The sequence below is a fragment of the Schistocerca piceifrons genome, chromosome 1, assembly GCF_021461385.2.
Source record: "Schistocerca piceifrons isolate TAMUIC-IGC-003096 chromosome 1, iqSchPice1.1, whole genome shotgun sequence".
NCBI lineage: Eukaryota > Metazoa > Arthropoda > Insecta > Orthoptera > Acrididae > Schistocerca > Schistocerca piceifrons.
This window is the reverse complement of record NC_060138.1, coordinates 1,253,843,183-1,253,853,150: the sequence shown is the minus strand read 5'-3', so window position 1 is coordinate 1,253,853,150 and position 9,968 is coordinate 1,253,843,183.

Below are 9,968 nucleotides of genomic sequence, written 5' to 3'. Positions count from 1 at the left end.
CAATCAAAAGCCTTTGAGAGATCACAAAAAATCCCAATGGGTGGTGTTCGGTTATTCAGATCATTCAAAATTTGATTGGTGAAAGCATATATGGCATTTTCTGTTGAAAAACCTTTCTGGAAACCAAACTGACATTTTGTTAGTACTTCATTTTTACAGATATGTGAAGCTACTCTTGAATACATTACTTTCTCAAAAATTTTGGATAAAGCTGTTAGAAGGGTTGATTGGATGGTAATTGTTGACATCAGATCTATCCCCCTTTTTATGCAAAGGTATAACAATAGCATATTTCAGTCTATCAGGGAAAATGCCCTGTTCCAGAGAGCTATTACACAGGTGGCTGAGAATCTTACTTATCTGTTGAGAACAAGCTTTTAGTATTTTGCTGGAAATGCCATCAATTCCATGTGAGTTTTTGCTTTTAAGCAAGTTTATTATTTTCCTAATTTCAGAGGGTGAAGTGGGTGAGATTTCAATTGTATCAAATTGCATATGTATGGCCTCTTCCATCAACAGCCTAGCATCTTCTAATGAACACCTGGATTCTACTATATCCACAACATCTAGAAAATGATTATTAAAAATATTTTCTACTTCTGACTTTTTGTTCGTAAAGTTTTCATTCAATTTGATGGTAATACTGTCTTCCTCTGCTCTTGGTTGACCTGTTTCTCTTTTAATAATATTCCAAATTGTTTTAATTTTATTATCAGAGTTGCTGATTTCAGACATGATACACATACTACTGGATTTTTTAATAACTTTTCTTAATATAACACAGTAGTTTTTATAATTTTTGATAGTTTCTGGGTCACTACTCTTTCTTGCTGTCAGATACATTTCCCTTTTCTGGTTACAAGATATTTTTATACCTTTAGTAAGCCATGGTTTGTTACAAGGTTTCTTACAAGTATATTTAACTATTTTCTTGGGGAAGCAGTTTTCAAATGCATTTACAAAAATGTCATGAAATAAACTATATTTTAAATTGACGTCAGGTTCACGGTACACCTCATCCCAGTCTAACTGCTGTAGGCTTTCCTTAAAATTTGCAATTGTTAAATCGTTGACTGAACGTACTACTTTGGAGGACTGTTTAGTATTGCTGAATGGAGCTATGTCATATATTGTAACTAGCTGTGCACCATGATCAGAAAGATCATTCTCAACGGGCTGAACATTTATCTGGTTAAACTTATCTTGGTCTATAAAGAAGTTATCTATCAGTGAGCTGCTATCCTTTACCACCCGAGTAGGAAAATCAATAACGGGTGTCAAATTGAATGAACCGAGTAATACTTCAAGGTCATTTTTCCTATTACCCTCTTTCAGAGAATCTACATTGAAGTCCCCACAAATAATAATTTGCTTCCCCCTGTCTGACAGATAGCACAACAAGGAGTCTAAATTTTTCAGAAATAGATGAAAATTTCCTGATGGGGACCTATATACAGTTACAATTATAAATGTGCCTTTATTTAATTTAAGCTCACAGGCATATGCTTCTATATGTTTCTCTACACAAAACTTTTTTGTTTCTATACTTTTTGCACAATGATAACTTTTGACATATATGGCAACTCCTCCTTTCTCCATATTTTCTCTCATTACATGTGCAGAGAGCTTACATCCACTTACATTTACCTTATCCATATCAGTAACAATGTGATGCTCAGACAGGCATAGTATATCTATTTCATCCTCAGCTTCTAAATCTTCTAAACAAACCAGAAGCTCATCTACTTTATTCTTTAAACTCCCAATATTTTGATGAAATATACTTACATTATTTTTAATTATACTTTTATGAGAACCTTTCGTTATTCTAACATTTGCAGTACTCTCCTGTCTGAGTTTCTCATTGTGCTTAGGCCTAGTTCCTATACCAGTGGTCACATGGTGTTCAGAGAGGCAGATTATGTCAACTGGGTTGGGTGACTTTAATTCATCAATGCAATTACCTAGGACTGAGATACAACTTGGTGGAGATAAAATTTCTGGTGATTGGTGAAAATTTATAATTGATAGCTGTGATTGGTGATCCAATGTGCTAGAATTGTGCTGTTTAATTTCTTTCCTAAACTGAAGATTTGTTTCAATCCTGACCTCTCGTAGAACTTGACATCTTTCAGTCTTACCTATCCTAAAAAAGGTGCTGCTCCAACACCTGTAACCACTGGTATTTTACCATTCATGGCAGTGCCTCCCCCCCTTAAATTTCCTGCTATTACCCCAGCCAGTTTCCCCTTCCCTTTCCTGTTGAGATGTAGGCCGTGCCTGGTATAGTCCCACCTACTGAGATAATCAACAGGAACCACACCAATACGAGCCCCCGCACCCGACCCAAGCAGCCGTTCCAACTCCAAATTAACTCTCCCAACAGAAGAGTTCAAATGAGGCCGGTCATGGCGTCTCAGGACAGATACAAATTCAACATTGGTGTGTCTCGATGCCGACGCAATCTTTACCAGGTCACACTCTACACTGTACCCAGGATCTCTGTCGATGCTGTTCCCTGGCCCTCCCACAATAACCACGGTGTCTTCCCTGGTAAATCCTTTACAGAGTGAACCTAAATCCTCTGTCACCTGATCCAGACTAGCACTTGGTTTGAAAAAATTTGTGACCTGGTATTCTGGTCCTAATTCCTCCAGCAGAAGTTGGTCTACACCTCTGGCATGAGAACTGCCTAACAACAAAACTTTCTTCCTTTTCGATGACTTTCCTACATTCTTTTTCAATTTCCTATTGAAAGTTTGTTGTGTCCTGTCTACTCCTACCTCTGCTTGAGGCTCAACAGGCCAAACTTATTTTTGACATTCACCACAAAACTGTCAGACTTAGTTCTAGGCCTGTTCCTTCTGCTACCTGTTGCCACTTCCCACCTCTCTTTGCCCTTCTCCCTCCTTAACCTGTCCAGATCTTCCCTAGCCTGATCTAGCTCAGCCTGAAGGGCAGCAATTTTCCCCTCCTGTTCCACTATCTTCCTATCTCTGCTGCAAATCCTACATAACCAGTGATGAGCCTGATCCACTTTCCCAACACCCACGCCACTACAGTCCCCCCAGTGAAAGAACTACTACATCCATCACACCAAACCCCGGAACTAACAATTCTACGGCAAGTCAGGCACTTCTCACTCATGGCAAAAATAATACTTTAGCTAGAATAAATCAATTAAATTACCGAAAATCAAAAAAGACGTTACAAGAATTAAGCCTATTCACAAATGTATACAAGCAAGTTTCTGATTTAAAATTCCGCTGTTTTTCTGAGATCTGTATTAAAACAATGAAGGTATACGCTATTTATTATATATTTCACTCGATGGAGTGAAAAAAAGGACAATTAAACGAGATACTTTAACTTTGATTCTCCAAAAACGTTACGAGAATTAGGCCTATAAACAAATGTGTATTGGCAAGTTTCTGATATAAAGTTACGCTGTTTTTATGAAATCTGTATTAAAACAATGAAGTTATACGCTATTTACGGTAGTTTACTTATTTGTTACCGAGAAACTAGTTATATTACCGTGAAACAAGAAACAAGCGCGACTTCGCGAAGTTACGATCTTTTCGTGTTTTCTGAAAAAATACGCAAAGAAAAGTCAAACCTTTAATGGCAAGACAAAACGATACACTAATGCACGTATTTAATTTGTCGTCGGCGTTAAACTAAATTATATTCCTGTCTAAATCACTTAACTTTCTGGAAATGGTTTCTGGCGTCACTTACTCGGTGGCCATCTTGGAACCCAGCAACGTGCTGTCAGAGAATTCCAGTGCTGTGAAAAAGAGACAGTGGGAAACATCCACAAGAGGTTGAAAAAGGTGTATGGAGATTCTGCTGTCGATTGCAGTACAGTTAGTCGGTGGGCAGGCAGGTCACGTGATGAAAGTGGGCACGGCAATAGTGAGGATTGTCCTCGCAGCAGCAGGCCTCGTACTGCACACACTCCAGACAATGTGCAGAGAGTTAACGAATTGGTGACTGCTGACAGACGCATCACAGCGAACGAATTGTCACGCTACGTTGGGATATGGGAAGGAAGTGTTTGCAGAATACTGGAAGGTGGGTTCCCAGGATGCTGACAGTGGCTCACAAAGAAACAAGAAAAACGGTATGCAGCGAACTTTCGGAACAGTACGAGAATAGTGGAGATGAATTTCTTGGAAGAATTGTGACAGGTGATGAAACATGGCTCCATCATTTTTCACCAGAGATGAAGGGGCAATCAATGGAGTGGCATCATGCAAATTCACCCAAGGAAAAAAAATTCAAAACCACACATTCTGCTGGAAAAGTTATGGCTACAGTGTTTTTAGATTCCGAAGGTCTCTTGCTTGTGGACATCATGCCAAGTGGAACCACCATAAATTCTGATCCATATGTGATGACACTGAAGAAACTTCAAGCACGACTGAGTCGTGTTTGACCACATCGACAAAAGCAGGATGTTTTGCTGTTGCATGGCAATGCACGGCCACATGTCAGTCAAGAAGCCATGGAAGCGATCACAAAACTCGGATGGACAACAATGAAACACCTGCCTTACAGTCCTGACCTGGCTCCATGTGACTATCATCTCTTTGGGAAACTGAAAGACTCTCTTAGTGGAACAAGGTTTGAATGATGACTCCCTTGTGCACACTGCCAAACAGTGGCTCCAACAGGCTGGTCCAGAATTTTACTGTGCTGGTATGCAGGCGCTGGTTCCAAGATGGCGTAAGGCAGTTGAGAGGGATGGAAATTATGTGGAGAAATGAAAATATTGTTCCTAAAGGATGTATCTACAGACTGTAAAATTTTCAGACATGTGGAATAAAAGATGGATTTAAAAAAAATAGTGTGCATTTCTTCTGGAGTGACCCTCGTAGCAATTTTTTCAGTCAGCAGAGGGGTCATTCTCCATGATAATAATCTTGTAACTAAATAAACCTGTGGGTAGAGAATCTGAGAGAACGGAAAGAAAAAGAAAGTAGTATTTTCCAAACCTGTGTACACTGGAGAGTAAAGTGAGATTAAAGCTCTGAGGGAGACTTTGAAAGGTCTCTTTTGATTCCCTTCATGTTAATTTCTTAAATCGTCATTTACGGCATAAATTCCTCTTCTAAATTTACTGTGGTGTTTGTGACTATCTGGGAGGAGACTGAGTAGTGAAACTTGTTACTTTTACACATAAACAAGAACGATCTGTCACACCACTACACTTTAAAACAAAGTTTATATGTAATTCGTGTCACACAGTCTCATACGGAACCTACATCCGCTTTCTTTTATATACTGTATATGATAAGATACTGTCACCCCCCTTCCCTTCTGTGTGAGAGGATGAATGAGCAAATGTATTTCTAGTTGCATGCTGGATGGTAGCAGACAAGCCTGTCTGCTAGAGAACAGTAGGACCAACGTCGGAACAGGTAGCTACGCTTTCTAAAAGCAGAGAGGTTTTTATGTTTAGTATGGTCCTGTCCGTCCCTTGCCATGTTGGTATAGGAAGCTGCCCCTCTGGCCACTTCCGTTTGTATTTGTGAGCCACCCTCCCCAGGAAGGGACCAGGGCAGTCTGTCCATGGCGAGCGTCTGAAGTGGTAAGATCTCCGGCTAAGCGCGTGTCTGCTAAGTCCGTAGGACAATGGATTTCTTATGTTCAGCCTAACTGAAAATTTAATCACCTTTATTTCAGGTTTAGCTCTAAAATATCTCATGTTATCTTAAATTGCAACGCAGTGTGATTCGAGTGTACAGTTCAGAATATTCCAGTAGTTGCTTTGTCACTACTTTGTGAGTAAAGTGGAACCACGTGTTGATAAGTAACTCTAACTAGCATCATCAATCTTCAATGCGAATGTGCGTGAGATTAGAACGTCTCGTCTTGACAATATTTTTCAATATAGCAACTTTTCTTTATGTTCAACCCACATGGGGTGTCCTTTGTGAGACCAGTACCACGTGCTTATACAATTGTTTGACCCATCAGGTTAATAATAAGACGATAGTAACCAGTTCGAGGTTTTTCTTTTGTAAATTGCTTTTCGATCTAATTTATTTTAATTATCAAAATTATTGTGGAGTTACACTCTTTGTGTAAACCAAGTTGACCACGTAAAGCATGTGGTGTAATCATCAAAGTAGCCCTCAGCTATTATTTTCAGGAAGATTTCACAGAGAATTAGTATGAATTTAGTATACCAGTGTGTGGTAATTGCATGATGGACAGGATTGTGCTACGAACGTGACTTCTTTGGGTGAAAATTGAATCGGTTGGTTGTGGTTAATTTCCTCTTGCATATGTTTCAACATTCTTCGTGTGTTAGTTTATGAAAGCAGTGTTGTATGCAGTCTCCCAATCTTGGCTCCATATTTGATGTGTTCCGTAAGATTACAATCTCACATTTTCACAATCCTAAATAAGGCACCAGCTTAGTTACGACTCAAGTTTAATATGCTGAAATTTCAATGATCAATGTTAAAATAAATTTCCAAATACAAACTGATATATTTCTTTTTATTTAAATTCTCTTTTTTATATACATTTCACCAGTTGTCGTATGACTGTTAAAAGATTATAATTGACGTTAGTCTGGTTGGGCATTTGGTAAGCTAGACTGGATACCTGGTGAAATAGTTGCTCAGTAATGCAAGGTTAACTTCCCCAGACAGCTCACAGCTTTTAACCTGCTTTTATTGTCTATCAGTACTGCTTTCATAGCAAATTAAAGGAACAACATTACAACTTGAATAACTTGTTAATTACTGGGTTTATTGTATGCATAAAAATTAATAAATGTAATACCGACCTCAATTTGAGATAGAGATGATGTACTGGATTATTATAGTGAAGAAATGTTGTTTGAGAAGTTTAATGATATTTTTGGTTTTTGTTGTACACATCTTTGTAAGATGAGATAATTTTTGATGAATAGTTAATAGTTTAATGGTGAAGAAAATGATACTTACAGCTTGAAAAAACTCATTTTGCATTACAGAATAAAAACATAGTTATAGAAAAATAAGGGAGATCAGACTGAAAAATATTTTTTAATGATGAATTGAATTATAGAATAACAGATTCGAGGTGGAATAGTTATAAGTAGCCCACATACTGGCTGAATTTAAAAGGTAGACAAAAACTAGTATGTCTGATTAATGAAGCAAAACTCTTAAACCAATGCATCTATACTTACACTGAAAAAATTTAACTAAGTAGTTAATGAACCACACTAAGCACAGTATGATACAGTTTCTCATTTTTCTTAGTACAACTGTTGTTCTATTATTTTATTCTATGTTTTATGGTATGTACCTTTATATTATTGTCATTGTTGCATTATCCATAGTTCTGTGGTAACTTCCTTAACATTTTAAAATCCACTGTGTCTCATGTCAGCATCCCTTCCTGAAATCCTTTTGTGTTTGTGACTCCTGTCCTCGCCAGTTAGTGACAAAGTGTCATATCTGTTGTAGTCTCCCCAGAAACATGTAATGATGGCGAAGCAGTACGGGATGTGCCATTCAACCAATCATGCTAAAGAAATGCAGCAGGAGAAACGAGACCTCCATGAAGAAATATAAAACGTACTATTTTACACTGTATAAAATATAAAACCATGGTCAGACCACTTCCCTTTACATTTACATCAGCCTATTATCATTCTCATGCTCACATTCTGACTGATGAGGTTGTGTAATGAAGCTGGTCTGACTGTATCATGTTCTATGTACCAAGCACAATTTCTGATAAAAGATGTTTTATTAATCATTTTACGATACCCTTTTCCAGTTTTCATACATTTTGTAAACATTTCTTATAAAACTGTGTTCATTATTTTATGAATGTAAGCGTCAGAAAGGTATGTAAACATTGAGAAATTTAATAATCTTTGACCAATATGTTGTTATCTCTATATTTAATAATGTGTGGACTGTCAGTGGATAAAGTAAGTTAGTTTCTGGGGAATAGTTTGCCGAGAAAAGTGGTCAAAGTCGGGCAAGTGTTGTCCATTATATCTAAATAATAATGCTCAGCAGTATATTTTTATAATTATGAACTACAAGGAAAAATTGTTATTTAAAATCTTTGAATTGATTTTAAGAATACATCAACAAAATGAAAACTGAAACGTTTTCCTTGTTTTGATTAGAGTTGATACAACAAGATCAAACCTGTCAACATGTGCAAAAGCAAATATTATGTCAATATTCTACATGAAAGCGAGAAAGAAGATCCCTAGATGTGAGCAAAGAGAAACAACAAAGAAGAATTGTACCAGCTATGTAGCAATTATTTTGGTCAATCAACATTTCTGAACTTTCCACCCTGTCTGCTTAGTTTACTGCTATGAAGTACAAAGTATGTGTCCTGAAAATCAGCATAGACATATTTTAAATAATTAATCTGAATCAATAATTATAGGAAGCAGAGTCAGAATATGCATCGAAAGTGCACTATGTGGCATTCAGTCCGTTTATTATAGAAAACTGTGGTATCTTGGACAACAGCAGCTGACATAAGTGAGGCCGATATTACCCTACCATATTTTTTTGACAAAGATCTTTGACGTGGCACTAAAAAGGGTTGTTACACTGTCATCATATTTTTTGTCAGATTCCAAGATGGCGGACACCAACGACTTTTTGTTATGCACTGCAGTCACTTATACCACAGTTACACTGTGCGTTCATTTCTAAGAAAAGGCGGCGGAAAAATGGGAACAAACTTGGGTGAAGCCATGGGTATTACGTCAAGAGAATGAAAGCATTCAGCACAATCTGTTACGAGAGCTGGAAATGGAGGACGGCAAGTCATATAAATTACTTACGAGTGGATGAAAGTGGATTTCAATATTTGCTTAGTAAGGTGAATTCTGCAGTTACAAAATAGAATACTCACTTGAGCAATTCCATATGTGCTGAACAGAGGCTCACCATGACACTGCGATTTCTTGATACAGGAAAGATGTACTCTAGTTTACAATACAGCGCTCAAGTACTACAGCCCTCATTAACCAAAATAATTCCAAAAACACGTGAAGCGGTTTATAAAGCGCAGAAAGTAAATAAATGTTTAGTACACTATATGGGCAATAAGAACTATTATTATTTTTGAACAATTTAAGTAATGGAACTAGTGTTCCAACAACTACAAAATTAAAGAAAAGTACGAAATAAATGAAATCCTTTTTAACTTGGGGCACTCAGTGTTCAAAAATAGACAAATTGGAATGAAAAGCTGAGAAATTTTTTAAATTTTAGATTGTGGCCACACCCTCTACTCCAGCTTGCTATAAAGCTGCCTGGATATTTTCAGATGTAGAGATGGATGGCTGTAGCTGTTATTGTGGATATGAAGTGGCCTGCAGCATATTCTACCTGCTCATCACCACACGATTCATAGCATGCAATGTGCCCCTTGCTTACCACCCGCCCGCACCTTAGTCGAAGCAGGGTTATTAGAAACATTCGAAGGAACACACCAACTTTGAAGACATGTTTACAAACACACTACAGTTACGTCAAATAGCCGTAGCGATGCCTTTGCTCCATGCGGTTACATTTCACATTGCAGTGAACAGAAGAAGAACGACTTTCATGACCAAATCTACGGCGAGGCTCTAGATTTGATCACATTTATTTGACGATGGGCGAGATTTGTCAAAGTTCCATATTATACTTTCAAATTTGTTTGACATACATATTTCACACATCAACTTTGACAAAGAAATATGACAGTGTAATACCGGCCTGAATTATTGTAGAGAGTAATAGATGTCACAGTTGGGCAACGAGAGCACGTGGGTAGCAGCAGGCGGCTGGGCAGATAATTTCGTGAAGAAAGTGTCGTATCCAGTGTTGAAGTAGTACCATGTACTAAATTGAAATAGATCGATTTTCTGCTGACATTAAACACATGCTGTACCATAAAGTCGTATAAGGCATGGAAAAGTTTCGAAATAAGTCTCT